Source organism: Nerophis lumbriciformis, linkage group LG10 (assembly GCF_033978685.3).
Source record: "Nerophis lumbriciformis linkage group LG10, RoL_Nlum_v2.1, whole genome shotgun sequence".
Lineage (NCBI taxonomy): Eukaryota > Metazoa > Chordata > Actinopteri > Syngnathiformes > Syngnathidae > Nerophis > Nerophis lumbriciformis.
Window position 1 is genome coordinate 19161994 of NC_084557.2, and position 18199 is coordinate 19180192.

The following is an 18199-nucleotide window of genomic DNA, read 5'->3' on the forward strand; positions in this document are numbered from 1 at the left end:
GACAGAAATTCAATGGTTAAATCATCATCAGAAGCCAACATTGATTAAACGTAGTCAAAAAGCATGTTGTGTCAATGCTGTATTTGTGTTGGGGAATTTTTGTTAGGAAATGACCGAAATTCAATGGTCAAATCAACGTCAGGACCCAACATTGATTAAACGTCATCAAAAACTATGTTGTTTGAACCTTGTATTTGTGTTGTAGAATTTTGGTTAGGAAATGACCTAATTTCAATGGTCAAATCAACGTCACAACCTGACATTGAATAAACGTTCTAAAAAGTATGCTGTTTCAACGTTGTATTTGTGTTGGAGAATTTTGGTCAGGAAATGACCGAAGTTCAATGGTCAAATCAACGTCAGGACCCAACATTGATTAAACGTCATCAAAAAGTATGTTGTTTGAACCTTGTATTTGTGTTGCAGAATTTTGGTTAGGAAATGACACAAATGTAATGGTCAAATCAACGTCACAACCTGACATTGAATAAACGCTCTAAAAAGCATGGTGTTTCTATTTTGTATTTAAGTTGGAGAATTTTGGTTAGGAAATGACAGAAATTCAATGATTAAATCAACGTCAGAAGCCAACATTGATTAAACGTAGTCAAAAAGCATGTTGTGTCAATGCTGTATTTGTGTTGGGGAATTTTGGTTAGAAATGACCGAAATTCAATGGTCAAATCAACGTCAGAACCCAACATTGATTAAACATCGTCAAAAGGCATGTTGTTTCAACGTTGTATTTATGTTGTAGAATTGTGGTTAGGAAATGACCTAATTTCAATGGTCAAATCAACGTCAGAACCTGACATTGAATAAACGTTCTAAAAAGTATGCTGTTTCAACGTTGTATTTGTGTTGGAGAATTTTGGTCAGGAAATTACCGAAGTTCAATGGTCAAATCAACGTCAGAAGCCAACATTGATTAAACGTCGTCAAAAAGCATGTTGTTTCAACGTTGTATTTGTGTTGTAGAATTTTGGTTAGGAAATTACCAAAATTTAATGGTCAAATCAACGTCACAAACTGACATTGAATAAACGTTCTAAAAAGTATGCTGTTTCAACGTTGTATTTGTGTTGGAGAATTTTGGTTGGGAAATGACAAAAATTGAATGGTCTGATCAACATTACAAGTTGACATTGAATAAACGTCGTGAAAAAGCATGTTGTTTCAACGTTGTATTTGTGTTGGAGAATTTTTGTCAGGAAATGACCGAAATTCAATGGTCAAATCAACGTCAGAACCCAACATTGATTAAACGTCGTCAAAAGGCATGTTGTTTCAACGTTGTATTTATGTTGTAGAATTTTGGTTAGGAAATGACCTAATTTCAATGGTCAAATCAACGTCACAACCTGACATTGAACAAACGTTCTAAAAAGTATGTTGTTTCAACGTTGTATTTGTGTTGGAGAATTTTTGTCAGGAAATGACCGAAATTCAATGGTCAAATCAACGTCAGAACCCGACATTGATTAAACGTCGTCAAAAGGCATGTTGTTTCAACGTTGTATTTATGTTGTAGAATTTTGGTTAGGAAATGACCTAATTTCAATGGTCAAATCAACGTCACAACCTGACATTAAATAAACATTCTAAAAAGTATGTTGTTTCAACGTTGTATTTGTGTTGGAGAATTTTGGTCAGGAAATGACCGAAGTTCAATGGTCAAATCAACGTCAGAACCCAACATTGATTAAACGTCGTCAAAAGGCATGTTGTTCCAACATTGTATTTATGTTGTAGAATTTTGGTTAGGAAATGACCGAAAGTCCATGGTCAAATCGACGTCAGAACCCAACATTGATTAAACGTCGTCAAAAAGCATGTTGTTTCAACGTTACGTTTGAGTTGCTCGACGTCAGGACCTAATTCAACAAGTTCTCAACGTTGTTTTCATGTCTTGTGCCTGCCGGGATCGCAGTAACATTTTATCATAGCAAAAAAATATAACAAGAACACCACTGGCTTGCTTATGTTATCATTAGCGGTTTAACAGAACACATTTGTTTGACATTTTTCTATATTTTTCACAATTAAAAAGTTTATCGGATAAACATTTTTACCGGCCCTAATAAAATGGTTGCTGTTTACGCCGGTCACCCACCCTCTCGTCAACACGTACGCGCAGGCGGCACGTGCACATACAAAAGCAGTCCAAGAGAAGCAACAAACAATTTGCAGTCATATTGTTTTGATACAATATACATTCAATGCTACATTCTCAGCTAATGTTAGCTATCTAAATTGCTATTATTAGCCAACAACACCTAAAGCTAACGCGCGTGCATGTGTTACATACATACGTATTAACGTCATTACGTGGGAGAAGCCGTAAGAAGGCGGGATATACTGTGTGAAATACATTGGAAAGTTGGCCCCCTTTAGGCATCTGTGTACCGTATTTTTCGGACTATAAGTCGCAGTTTTTTTCATAGTTTGGCCAGGCTCCAGTGCGATTTATATATGTTTTTTTTCCCTTCTTTATTATGCATTTTCGGCAGATGCGACTTATACTCCGGTGCGACTTATACTCCGAAAAATACGGTAAATGTTGCAAACAGTCCCTTCAATATGACAAGATTATGATTCTAATGACAAATATTACAGTAAGGCATGTATATATGGAAGACACACAACTCCAATCTATTTGTGGAAGACGGCGGTTGCAGAATTGGCCATGACGCATTGGCAAAAAAGTGAGTCAAAGACACAAAAAGCAAAAAAGTATGTTTGGAAATGCTAATTAAGTTTTTTCTGTGGCTTCTTAATTTCATTTGTTTTGCCTGTGCGGCATTTTTTGTAAACTCTCTAATGTGATTATTTTTACTGTCTTTAAGGTAATTTTGAGTCTTCTGAAAGATGCCATCAAATAAAAGTATTATTAAGTATTATTATTATTATTGTTGTTGTAATGTGTTTACGAGCATCGTATCGGCAAGGACTTCACAATTCCAATAGTTGAGTCACAATACGATACGGTATTGCGATATTGGGATATGGCGATATATTATGATATATTGCAGTATTGTACATAGTTGGCTGATAAATTAGAAAATTCACCTTAGAATACAATTTGCATATATAACTCGCCGAACAAACTGAGTCACAAAACATCCATCCATTCTCTCTCCCAGGATCGTGGGGGGCTTGAGCCTATCCCAGCTGCATTCGGGCGGAAGGCGGGGTGCAATGTACAAAACCCAAAACCAGTGAAGTTGGCACGTTGTGTAAATCGTAAATCAAAACGAAATACAATTATTTGCAAATCCTTTTCAACCTATATTCAATTGAATAGACTGCAAAGACAAGATACTTAACGTTCAAACTTGAAAAGGTTGTTATTTTTTGCAAATATTAGTTCATTTGGAATTTGATGCGTGCAACATGTTTCAAAAAAGCTGGCACAAGTGGCAAAAAAAAAAGGTTTTGGAGCAACATATGTTGCCATCCAAGCAACGTTATCATGGACGCCCCTGCTTATTTCAGCGAGACAATGCCAAGCCACGTATTCATAGTAAAAGAGTGCAGGTACTACACTGGCCTGCCTGTAGTCCAGACCTGTCTCCCATTGAAAATGTGTGGCGCATTATGAAGCCTAAAATACCACAAGGGAGACCCCTGGACTGTTGAACAACTTAAGCTGTACATCAAGCAAGAATGGGAAAGAATTCCACCTGAGAAGCTTAAAAAATGTGTCTCCTCAGTTCCCAAACGTTTACTGAGTGTTGTTAAAAGGAAAGGCCATGTAATACAGTGGTGAACATGCCCTTTCCCAACTACTTTGGCACGTGTTGCAGCCATGAAATTCTAAGTTAATTATTATTTGCAAAAAAAAAATAAAGTTTATGAGTTTGAACATCAAATATGTTGTCTTTGTAGTGCATTCAATTGAATATGGGTTGAAAAGGATTTGCAAATCATTGTATTCCGTTTATATTTACATCTAACACAATTTCCCAACTCATATGGAAACGGGGTTTGTATATAGAAGTAATGTTCTGTGTAGTATGTTAATATGGGTAGAAATGTCACACAAGTAACTGCTGTAAATTTTTTTTAAATGTGATAGATTTGCCTTTAATTCATACCAAAAAACACTTTAAATAGACAAAATACTTCATCTTACTCTTACCCTGTTTTCTATTCTTTTTTTGACCCTGTTTTCCTTTCTCCGAGTGGTTCCATTGTTGAACTCAGCGGTGGTTCTGGCTCCACTATGGCCCTGGGTGTTTCCCAAGGTGGAGCTTGTGTAGAACCTTCTCCAATGCTGCCTCTGCCTTGCACTAACGCCCTCAGTTCCTTGTTTACATTAAGAGATGTATTTTAGGCAACAAGGCAACGAGGCAGAGCAGCAACCCTTTGTCATTCTCCACCAATCACATTGGATCACATGCATTCGCGAACATCAATATTATTATTATTATTAATTAATCATAATTATTGTTATTATTATTAACAATATTACGCTTTTTTTTCTCTTCTTTTTTCATTCTTACAGCGCCCTCTAGAGAAAGCCACCCTGAGCAATTGTCCAAGTGGCCTATATCTAACAATAAATATAACAATAACAAATAAATAACAATATTTTTTTATCTCAAACTTTGATCATTTTTATGGGCAAAAACCTGAATGAAATAATAAAAAAAAAAAGGACATTAACCATAAATCCTAGATAATTTTTGGCTATTAAATTGCTGACTTAGCCTTGAGCCTTTGAATCAGGGTGGAATAACTACATGAATAACAATATAACAATAACAACAACAAAAAAAAACCCCAATGTTTTAACAATAAGAAAATTAAAAATATTGAGCTAATCACTTTAGTATTGTTTATTTACTGATATGACACTATTAGTATCGAGATTGATCACCCCTAACTTTACATTTTCTTGTGCTCGGTGTGCATCCCCCAACTAACCGCTATAGCACAGCACATACACTACATTGCCAAAAGTATTTGGCCACCCATCCAAATGATCAGAATCAAGTGGAGGAATTATGGTGTGGGGTTGTTTTTCAGGAGTTGGGCATGGCCCCTTAGTTCCAGTGAAAGGAACTATTAATGTTCCAGGATACCAAAACATTTTGGACAATTCCAATGCTCCCAACCTTATGGGAACCGTTTGGAGCGAGCCCCTTCTTCTTCCAACATGACTGTGCACCAGTGCACAAAGCAAGGTCCATAAAGACATGAATGATAGAGTCTGGTGTGGATGAACTTGACTGGCCTGCACAGAGTCCTGACCTGAACCCGATAGAACACCTTTGGGATGAATTAGAACGGAGACTGAGAGCCAGGCCTTCTCGACCAACATCAGTGTGTGAGCTCACCAATGCACTTTTGGAAGAATGGTAGAAAATGCCTATAAACACACTCCACAACCTTGTGGACAGCCTTCCCAGAAGAGTTGAAGCTTTAATAGCTGCAAAAGGTGGACCGACATCATATTGAACCCTATGGGTTAGGAATGGGATGGCACTTCAAGTTCATATGTGAGTCAAGGCAGGTGAACAAATACTTTTGGCCATATAGTGTACATGCAGGCATTCCTTGAAGCTGCATATGCAGGAATCCCCCTGCCTAACAGATCATTTTTTTAACATTGTTTAACTAGTTAAGTAATTATAGAATCCAACTTATATACAAACCTTTATGTCGGTTTCAAGCAACTTTACATCCTTTTTTTTTTAAAGTTGCTTGAAAACCACATTACTGCAACCCTTTTTAATGGACTTTCCTGACAGATACAATCTAGGAGAGACTTTTGCATCTGCACATGTTAGTGATTAAATGGGGTAAAGGCTCTACAGTTGATAATAATCAGTGCTCCAGGACACGCAGGGACTGTGCAGTGCATGTAAACATGGAGAATGTGCATAGAGTTGACACAAATAGTCTCGTTCTGCAATGTTTTGCCACTTTCCCATCTAGCCATGCGACCAATTCCACAAGCAAAAAACTCATTAAAGACTGTACTGAAATCATAATACTGTAAACTCTGTACAGGGTTTGCATTTTTGAGTAAGTACTTCAATCTTGCATCTTTTGCTTTTTAAAACTCTCTCAAAATACTTTTTTTTTTTTTTTTAACTCTTATTGTGATAAAAGACATTGAGCTACTGAAAATGTGCATCTCAGGCAACTTTATCTGAATTTTCCCAAGTTTCCTAAGCGTAGGATGACTTGGTTAAGTAACAGACTATATTGCCAAAAGTATTTGGCCACCCATCTAAATGATCAGAATCAGGTGTCCTAATCACTTGGTCCAGCCACAGGTGTATAAAATCAAGCACTTAGGCATGGAGACTGTTTCTACAAACATTTGTGAAACAATGGGCAGCTCTCAGGAGCTCAGTGATTTCCAGCGTGGAACTGTCATAGGATGCCACATGTGCAACAAATCCAGTCGTGAAATGTCCTCACTCTTAAATATTCCAAAGAAAATGGAAGAGTTTGGGAACAACAGCAACTCAGCCACGAAGTGGTAGGCCATGTAAACTGACAGAGAGGGGTTAGCGGATGCTGAAGCGCATAGTGCAAAGAGGTTGCCGACTTTCTGCACAGTCAGTTGCTACAGAGCTCCAAACTTCTTGTGACCTTCCAATTAGCCCACGTACAGTACGCAGAGAGCTTCATGGAATGGGTTTCCATGTGCCATGGGAGAATATGTAATTTCACCTATTTGGGTTAAAAATATTTTTTGCAAACCACTGATTATAATCTGCAAATGAGTGTCGGTGCTGTCTAGAGCTCGGCAGAGTAACCGTGTAATACTCTTCCATATCAGTAGGTGGCAGCAGGTAGCTAATTGCTTTGTAGATGTTCGGAACATGGTTTGTCGTGATCACAATATGCAGACGACAGCGTGCAGGTAAAAAGGTGTCTAATGCTTAAACCAACAATAAACAAAAGGCGAGTGCCGCTAAGAAAAGGCATTGAAGCTTAGGGAAGTCTAAGCAAAACGAAACTAAAACTGAACCGGTTGCAAAGTAAACAAAAACAGAATGCTGGACGACAGCAAAGACTTACAGCGTGTGGAGCAGACGTACTTCCATATATGACGTGACAATCAACAATGTCCCCGCAAAGAAGGATAGCAACAAATTAAATAGTCTTGATTGCTAAAACAAAACAGGTGTGTGGAATAGCGCTCAAGGAAGACATGAAACTTCTACAGGATAATACCAACAAAACAGGAAAAGCCACCAAAATAGGAGCGCAAGACAAGAACTAAAACATGCACACAGGAAGACACCAAAAAACTCCAAATAAGTCACGGCGTGATGTGACAGTACTTTGAGACAAGAGCTATAGTGATGCATTGTTGGTTATGGTTTGAATTCTTATCCAACAATTGCGAGAACAACTTTTTTTTCAGCTGCCGAGTTTCATTTTTTAATGTTTTCTGCTGTTGGTGTGCCTCCACATTTTTTCAATGAAAAAAATGGTGCCTTGGCTCAAAAAAGGTTGAAAAAGTTTGCTCTATCTTAACCGGGCACATAGCTCCGCCCCCTCTGAAGTCATGCACACTCCTGCGACAGGGGATACGAAGAATTGCTATTGCGACATCCAGTGGACACATTTAGAAGAGCAGTTTCTTACATTCAAAAATTTCAGCTAATTTTTATACTTATCAAAATCATCTCGCGGGCTGGATAAAACCTGATCCTGCTGTAGGTAAAATATCATACAATACAGAAAAGTAGACAAGTAGGCCCATACAGGTATACTTCACATGGCCATCAGACGATCTAAATCAGGGGTTCTGAACCGTTTTGACCTCGGGGCCCAACTTTTCCACTACAGAGGACCCACTAAAACATTAACACTGAGTTAGTAATCTTACTCTTGATTGTAATCATAATCAATATTTATATCTAAACTATTTACAGTTCACAACCTTGTTAAATTATCTGGAAATCATGTGTTAACCACAAAGAATATCAATTATTTAGCACATAACCCTTATGCTTAGGTCAGGCTGATTAGAAAAAAAGTACTTATCTATCACCGATCTAAATCATGCAACTTCCTGTGGACCGTGTGACTTGTGGAATATTTTTCTTGTTCTTTTAAAAAAATAAAAAAATAAAAATTTGGGTCGTTTTTTGGTTTGTTTATACATTTAGGAAGGTGGTACCTCGAAACAATAAAGCTTTGATGCCTAAACCAACTTATTTAAATGGGCGCCAATAGTCATTTTTATTTGCTTGCTGCACACTGGCTGGCTGCTGTATTTTGTAAAAAAAAAAAAGAAGTATTATTTAGTATTTAGTATGTAGTAATTAATATTTATATATTAAACATATATAAATACCCGTGACCCCGAAAGGGACAAGCGGTAGAAAATGGATGGATGGACATATATAAATATATATTATGTATTATTATTATTACTATATTATAAATATAACACATAATAAACCTGATTTACAACGTCACTAGCGAATTCTAATAAAATAAACTTAACAGTGGTGTGCCGTCAGGGCCAGCAAGGCCTTCTCTGCTGGCCTAACATAACCAGAAATAATGATCATAATTAAAGATAAAAGTAATTTTTTGTTTTCCCTAAATATCTAAAAGTATTCATATTCTCTTCATGTCATATTATGCTCCTTCCAGCGCTGTTGTTTTTAAGTTATAGAGTTTTTATCCAATCAGCATTCAGCTCGCTTATGTTGCCATGCTGTACCAAATCTGCCCGAAGCCTTCAGATTCAATAATGCTGCCGTCGGTGCACTGGAAGTGAACGGACACACACATTTGACAGACAGTTGCGATAGCCAATCAGATCACGAGTTGTTGTCAGTAAGGCCTTCTAGCCGGCCTAAGACAGATAGATAGATAGATAGATAGATAGATAGATAGTACTTTATTGATTCCTTCAGGAGAGTTCCCTCAGATATTCATTGTGATGTTATGAGCAAGGTAACATAAGAACTCCATTACCCAGCATGCCACAGTAGTGAAGAGCATGCCCAGTAGCCCCGTTTAGGTTGTTGAATGGAGCCAGACAGCTGGATATTTTTGACGAGTACGCTGTGGAGTAGACTTAAAGAACTCAGCCAACACGCCTCGTCTGCATCTTTTATGATTAGACAAGACAACACATATATTTGCAAGGCCATTTTGAAGAAGGATATTTAAAGAGAAACTACATCTTGTGAGACAATGTCGGCCAACCCCGGAAGCTAGCTCAGCTGTCCCGGCGATGAATGGGGAACGAGCGGCACCACTGGCTTATATGGCATCAAATTGGTCCTAAAAATTGTGAGTTGAAATATTGGATTTCTTTATTTTTTCCACGTTTAATATCCGTCCATCCATCCATTTTCTACCGCTTGTCCCTAATATGTCATTTTGCAATTTTAATTTTGACAGTACCACATAAGATATGTTTTAATTGCTGATACGGGTTTATTTATTTTTAAATGCGCCAGAAAATAACCAGTTTTGTACACCGTTGATGTGGTTCAATGGACAGTAAATGTGTTTACTGGGCATAATCATTGAAGTCGGACGTCACCGAAGGCCTAGGTAGGAAACGCACGGCCCGCCGCTGTAAATAAAATAAGCTTTTTAAAGGGGAACATTATCACCAGACCTATGTAAGCGTCAATATATACCTTGATGTTGCAGAAAAAAGACCATATATTTTTTTAACCAATTTCCAAACTCTAAATGGGTGAATTTTGGCGAATCAAACGCCTTTCTAATATTTGCTCTCGGAGCGATGACGTCACAACGTGGCGTCACATCGGGAAGCAACCTGCCATTTTCTCAAACACCGAGTCAAATCAGCTCTGTTATTTTCCGTTTTTTCGACTGTTTTCCGTACCTTGGAGACATCATGCCTCGTCGGTGTGTTGTCGGAGGGTGAAACAACACGAACAGGGACGGATTCAAGTTGCACCAGTGGCCCAAAGATGCGAAATTGGCAAGAAATTGGACGTTTGTTCCGCACACTTTACCGACGAAAGCTATGCTACGACAGAGATGGCAAGAATGTGTGGATATCATGCGACACTCAAAGCAGATGCATTTCCAACTGGACTAGACAGATCAGCTTTCAGGAAAAGAGAGCGGATGAGGGTATGTGTACAGAATATATTCATTGTTGAAAACTGGGCTGTCTGCACTCTCAAAGTGCATGTTGTTGCCAAATGTATTTCATATGCTGTAAACCTAGTTCATAGTTGTTAGTTTCCTTTAATGCCAAACAAACACATACCAATCGTTGGTTAGAAGGCGATCGCCGAATTCGTCCTCGCTTTCTCCCGTGTCGCTGGCTGTCGTGTCGTTTTCGTCGGTTTCGCTTGCATACGGTTCAAACCGATATGGCTCAATAGCTTCAGTTTCTTCTTCAATTTCATTTTCGCTACCTGCCTCCACACTACAACCATCCGTTTCAATACATTCGTAATCTGTTGAATCGCTTAAGCCGCTGAAATACGAGTCTGAATCCGAGCTAATGTCGCTATAGCTTGCTGTTCTATCCGCCATGTTTGTTTGTGTTGGCTTCACTATGTGACGTCACAGGAAAATGGACGGGTGGTTAAAATCAGGCACTTTGAAGCTTTTTTTAGGGATATTGCGTGATGGGTAAAATTTTGAAAAAAACTTCGAAAAATATAATAAGCCACTGGGAACTGATTTTTAATGGTTTTAACCATTCTGAAATTGTGATAATGTTGCCCTTTAAAAACATGCGACTGTGTTTACTTTAATTACTTGTTACAAATTATTCTCACTTCTAGAGTCTATTGTCAAAGTATCGGATCGGGACTCAAAATCGGAGGCCAAAATGCTTGTTTGGGACAATAAATAACAGTAATAAGTAAATATTAGAGGTACATTGATGCAGGATTCAAATGATTATATTTCATGGTAAAATCTGTTTTTCGGAATCAGACACCAGCAACAAATGGTAGTTTTCCAGTGTAGTTTAAATCAGTCATTTTATACTTATTAAATGTGCAACCAGAATGATTGTTTTTTTCACAATTAATTTTATCTTGCATTTACTGTATATGTTTCATTTCGTGTGCATACAAATGGCAGAGATCCAGTAGAAAGGTCCTTATACCAGAACATGAGTGCAAAAAGTGACATTGTATTTGCTACTATTTGCCTGTTTTCTTACCTGAAGTAGGTTTGTGCTTGTTACCTGCGGTCTGAAGGGTAATTTTCCACATAATACAGGTCAGTGTCTTCTACCGAGTCAGCAATCATTGTGCCTTTCTTCTACTATTGGCATATCATCTCTCTTTCTGTCAGCGCCACACAGTCCCGCCTTTCTCATTTCCTCTGCAATCTATTTGCGCCAGTACACGTGCATGTGTAAAAGTATAGCATCACATGTACATTGTGTGTGTGTGTGTGTGTGTGTGTGTGTGTGTGTGTGTGTGTGTGTGTGTGTGTGTGTGTGTGTGTGTGTGTGTGTGTGTTTGTGGTGAGAGCAACCTATGAATAGAGGATCATGCGCTGAAGAGATGGATGGCCACGAGCCCGCTGCTGTCTCCTCTAATTGTAAAATATTAGTTACATTAGACCGGGCTTGGTGATTAATGGAACTTATTTGGAGGTTGCCCTCTTCTGGACCTCCCCTCTCCTCCTGTGGGAGGGGAGGAAAAGACCAGCGGCCCCTGGAAGAAGGAAAGAAAGACAAGCATGAAACCCTTTTGACTAGGTTTGAACCTGACTTTATGAAGATGTCATCAATAACATTTTTTTTTTTTTTTTTTACTTCACACAATATGGGGACATTTTAATAAAAACGGTGGGAAGTTTTACTCCTTTGTTTTATGTTTATCTTCTCACTGTCACATTTTCCCTGTTTTCCATTTTCACTGACTGAAGCTTTGGAAGTGATCTCAACACCGCCTTTTGTTTACTATTAACAACCCCCTTCTTTTATAATACACACACACACACACACACGCACACGCACACGCACACACACACACACACACACACACACACACACACACACACACACACACACACACACACACACACACTATTTTGTATTTCTTACCTTCTTGAGACCTCAGAAAAATGCTTACCTCTTTAGGACTACCCTTTCTAGATATATAAGGATTTGTATTTACAACATTAATAATATATACATACTATGCAAATATAAAAAAGGTAAGCTTTTAGTTATTTTCTATTTATTTGTTTTTTTGTTTGTAATTGGTTTTTAATCATTATTTACTTTGCACTATTACAGTATGTCTCTATATACATATTTATTTATATATATTTTTTTCATTCATTTTGGACGAAGGGGGCACATTTCAATTTCTTACACACAACTTGTTATTACATATGTTGGCCAGAGAGGGAGCACTTCACATTTTTACGCACACTTGTTATTTCATATGTTGACCAGGGGGGGAGTACTTTTAAAGCCGACACACAGTCAATTTGAAAAATCCCTCCTTTTGGGGACCAATCTCATTTTGATAGATTTCACCACCAGGGGTGCAAGTGAGATCTCTATTTTTTGTTTTTTGTAATGTGCTTAAGGCCGATGACAAACGAGTCACGGACAACAGTTGGCCCCTGTGCCGCACTTTGGGCAACTCAGCTATAGAAGCTAACTGTTAAAGGCCACTATAGTCTTAGTACCATAGTGTATTTGTTCATCCTATGGTCACATATGGGATGCGGGTTGTCTTACGTCAGCACTGGAATTCGTAAAATCAGCTGTTTACCTGGTGGCTTTTTTTCGGGGATGAATAGGAAAGTCCATCTTTACCTGCCGTCTTGTTTTATCATATATTGCTGCCTTTGCGCCTGTCAATTTTTACTTTGGTATGCACATTAAATCACTAAATCAAACAAATCCTGACTTTGGAGCAATGTTCACGGACTCTAGTATTTGGCTCTCTATTAGATGCAATGGTTTTCCGTATTGGGACCACGATTTCGGTCTTAACTTGTTCACCGGTCCTCATATTGAAGGTACTTTTCCTTGTTGATGTCCCAAGTTAAAGTTAAAGTTAAAGTAGCAATGATTGTCACACACACACTAGGTGTGGCGAGATTATTCTCTGCATTTGACCCATCACCCTTGATCACCCCCTGGGAGGTGAGGGGAGCAGTGGGCAGCAGCGGTGGCCGCGCCCGGGAATCATTTTGGTGATTTAACCCCCAATTCCAACCCTTGATGCTGAGTGCCAAGCAGGGAGGTAATGGGTCCCATTTTTTTATAGTCTTTGGTATGACTCGGCCGGGGTTTGAACTCACAACCTACCGATCTCAGGGCGGACACTCTAACCACTAGGCCACTGAGTAGGGTAGAAATACAAGAACACACACACACACACACACACACACACACACACACACACACTATTTTGTATTTCTTACCTTCTTGAGACCTCCGAAAAATGCTTACCTCTGTAGGACTACCCTTTCTAGATATATAAAGATTTGTATTTACAACATTATAATATACACATACTATGCCAATATAAAAAAGGTAAGCTTTTAGTTATTTTTTATTTATTTTATTTTTTGTTTGTAATTGGTTTTTAATCATTATTTACTTCGAGTTATTACAGTATGTCTCTATATACATATTTATTTATTTTTTATTTTTTCATTCATTTTGGACAAAGGGGGCGCATTTCAATTTCTTACACACAACTTGTTATTACATATGTTGGCCAGAGAGGGAGCACTTCACATTTTTATGCACACTTGTTATTTCATATGTTGACCAGGGGGGGAACACTTTTAAAGCCGACACACAGTCAATTTGAAAAATCCCTCCTTTTTGGGACCAATCTCATTTTGATAGATTTCACCATTTTTGTTTTTTGTAATGTGCTTAAGGCCGATGACAAAGGAGTCACGGACCACAGATGGCCCCTGTTCCGCACTTTGGGCAACTCAGCTGTAGAAGCTAACTGTTAATGGCCACTATAGTCTTAGTACCGTAGTGTATTTGTTCATCCTATGGTCACATATGGGATGCGGGTTGTCTTACGTCAGCACTGGAATTCAGCTGTTTACCTGGTGGCTTTTTTCGGGGATGAATAGGAAAGTCCATCTTTAGCTGCCGTCTTGTTTTATCATATATTGCTGTCTTTGCGCCTGTCAATGTTTACTTTTGTATGCACATTAAATAACTAAATCAAAAAATCCTGACTTTGGAGCAATGTTCACATAATAGAGAGCCATAGTATTTGGATCTCTATTAGATGCAATGGTTTTCTGTATTGGAACCATGATTTCGGTCCTAACTTGTTCACCGGTCCTCATATTGAAGGTACTTTTCCTTGTTGATGTCCCAAGAAGGGTAGGAATACAAGAACACACACACACACACCCACACACCCACACACACACACACACACACACACACACACACACACACACACACACACACACACAATAACAGTCACAATTTTACAAGAAAAGCTTAACATTTTGGCAATTTTATGAAAAGAGTCGTAATTTTACTCGACAAAAATCACAATTTTATAAGAAAACTTACAAGTTTTAGCACTATTACAAAAATAATCGGAATTTTACTTGGCAAAATTATGACAAAAGTCATAATTTTACTCCATAAAGTCACTATTTTACAAGAACAACGAAAAAATTGGCAATAATGTGATAGAAGTCAGAATTTTATATGGCAAATGTCACCATTTTGCATTAAAAAGTAATAATTTTACATAAGGAAGTAATAATTTTACAAGAAAATATTGCAATATTACAGAAACAGAAAGAATATGAGAAACTGTTCCCAATTTTATAAGAAAAAAGTCGACACTGTAGGAGAAAAGACTGCTTATAGTTAATTAATTTTTGGGGGATTTTTTTAATTTGTAATTGTTTTTTTAATCTTCATTATTTACTCCAAAGACATGCACCTGGGGATAGGTTGATTGGCAACACTAAATTGGCCCTAGTGTGTGAATGTGAGTGTGAATGTTGTCTGTCTATCTGTGTTGACCCTGCGATGAGGTGGCGACTTGTCCAGGGTGTACCCCGCCTTCCGCCCGATTGTAGCTGAGATAGGCTCCAGCGCCCCCCGTGACCCCGAAGGGAATAAGCGGTAGAAAATGGATGGATGGATGGATATTTACTTCAAGTTATTACAGTATGTTTCTATATACATATTGATTCTATTTTTTTCAATACAATTTGTCCAAAAGGGGGCACATTTCACTTTCTTACACACGCTTGTTATTTCACATGTTGACCAGAGAGAAAGCACTTTTAAACACACAGTCAATTTGAAAAATCCCTCCTTTTTGGGACCACCTTAGTTTTGATAGATTTCACCACCAGGGGTGCAAATGAGACATTCTCTATTAGATGTAATGGTTTTCCGTATTGGTCCTAACTTGTTCACCGGTCCTCATATAGAAGGTACTTTTCCTTGTTGATGTCTCAAGAAGGGTAGAAATACAAGAACACACACACACACACACACACACACACACACACACACACACACACACACACACACACACACACACACACACACACACACACACACACACACAGTCGCAATTTTACAAGAAAAGCTTAACATTTTGGCAATTTTATGAAAGGAGTCGTAATTTTACTTGACAAAAATCACAATTTTATAAGAAAACGTACACATTCTGGAAATATTATAATAATAATCTGACTTTTACTTGGCAAAGTGATGACAAAAGTCAGAATTTTACTCAAAAAAAGTCACTATTTTACAAGAACAACAAAAAAATTGGCAATGATGTGACAAAAGTCAGAATTTAATATGACAAATGTCACCATTTTGCATAAAAAAAGTTATAATTTTACGAGAAAATATTGCAATATTACAGAAACAGAAAGAATATGAGAAAGTGTTCACACTTTTATAAGAAAAAAGTCGACACATTGGGAGAAAAAGACTAAGTTTAGTTAATTTTTTTTGTTTGTAATTGTTTTTTAATCTTCATTATTTACTTCAAGTTATTACAGTATGTCTGTATATACATTTTTTTTTTTTTTTTAATAGATTTTGTCCAAAGGGGGCGCATTTCACTTTCTTACACACGCTTGTTATTTCATATGTTGACCAGAGAGGGAGCACTTTTAAAACAGACACACAGTCAATTTGAAAAATCCCTCCTTATTGGGACCAGCCTAATTATGATAGATTTCACCACCAGGGGTGCAAATGAGACGTTCTCTATTAGATAAAATGGTTTACCGTATTGGGACCATGATTTATGTCCTAACTTGTTCACCGGTCCTCATATTGAAGGTACATTTCCTTGTTGATGTCCCAAGAAGGGTAGGAATACAAGAACACACACACACACACACACACACACACACACACACACACACACACACACACACACACACACACACACATACACACACACACCAGTCGCAATTTTACAAGAAAAGCTAAAAATTTTGGCAATTTTATGAAAAGAGTCGTAATTTTACTCGACAAAAATCAACATTTTATAAGAAAACTTACAAGTTTTAGCAATATTATATTTTACTTGGCAAAATTATGACACAAGTCATAATTTTACTCAAAACATTTCACTATTTTACAAAAACAATGAAAAAATTGGCAGTAATGTGCATTACAAAGTAATAATTTTACATAAAAAAGTAATAATTTTACAAGAAAATATTGCAATATTACAGAAACAGAAAGAATATCATAAACTGTTCCCAATTTTATAAGAAAAAAGTCGACACATTAGGAGAAAAGACTGCTTATAGTTAATTAATTTTAGGGGGATTTTTTTTCATTTGTAATTGTTTTTTAATCTTCATTATTTACTTCAAGTTATTACAGTATGTCTCTATATACATATTGATTTTATTTTTTTTAATACATTTTGTCCAAAAGGGGGCGCATTTCACTTTCTTACACACGCTTGTTATTTCATATGTTGACCAGAGAGGGAGCACTTTCAAAACAGTCAATTTGAAAAATCCCTCCTTTTTGGGACCAGCCTAATTATGATAGATTTCACCACCAGGGGTGCAAATGAGACGTTCTCTATTAGATGCAATGGTTTACTGTATTGGTCCTAACTTGTTCACCGGTCCTCATATGGAAGGTACTTTTCCTTGTTGATGACTCAAGAAGGGTAGAAATACAAGAACACACACACACACACACACACACACACACACACACACACACACACACACACACACACACACACACACACACACACACACACACAACGTTGTGCGCAATTCTGATGGTATTCACATGTGTCAAACCTTATCCTCTTTCTGACGAGTGTGTGTCCTTTATTGGCCATCAGGTTATTATACACCAGCAGATGGGGCATTGCCTTTTTATTGCTTACACCTTCTGTGAGTTTTCCCAAATCCCCCCCACCCCCACCCCTCCCAAAAAAACACATTTTTATGTAGATGCACGGCCGAGTGTTTGGCTTCCTGCAGCTGTCCGCTGCTCTGATGATGAGCGTGATGGAGAGGAAAAACTCAGGAAGAGGGTGGGCAACAAGGCTTGAGATGGCCCTGGGTTTTTGGGAAGTGATGTTCAATGACATCAGCACATAACGGTTTGCTGTAACCATGAATCATTGAGGAACACATCGAAGTGCGAGACAGACAGGGGAAAAAAGAAAAAAGTCATTTTGTGAGCTAACTCGTCCAGAATAGTCCGGCGCTGAGTGAGAACACATAGACCGTCAGAGCAACAAAGGTGCATGAGTCATCCGTTTGATCACAACAATGCCTGCGAGCTTCTGGCGTCATGCTGTTTTTTTGTTTTACATACATGGTCAACTGATGGAAGCTATTAACTTTGTTGTTTGTGTGCTTGGAAAAGAGCGAGCGGGGTTAGGTTGCACGGGACAGACAGGAAGTGTTGGCATTCCTTTCCTCTCAGCTGCAGATATCTGTCATTCCTCAACTCAACACTTGTGTGCGTTTGTGTGTGTTTATTTATCTGTGTGTGTGTGTGTGTGTGCATTTATAGCGGGCAGGAAATGGGCAACAACAGATTAGAGAAGGCATAAAGCGCTCGTCAAAACTACAAATCAGTTTGCTGGAACCACAGCAAAAAAACATTAAAGCAAGGGTGTCCAAATGTATGTATGAAAGAAACTGCTGTTCTAAATGTGTTTGTTATTAAAGTTCAAGTTAAAGTACCAATGATTGTCACAGACACACTAGGTGTGGTGAA

At 37.9% G+C, this 18199-nt stretch overlaps 1 protein-coding gene across 1 annotated transcript in view; it reads left to right on the forward strand.

Annotated features, from left to right (window-relative positions):
* Positions 1-18199, forward strand: part of LOC133612793 (zinc finger protein 536-like) — a 117548-nt gene that overhangs the window by 85611 nt on the left and 13738 nt on the right. The gene's annotated exons all lie outside the window — the stretch shown is intronic.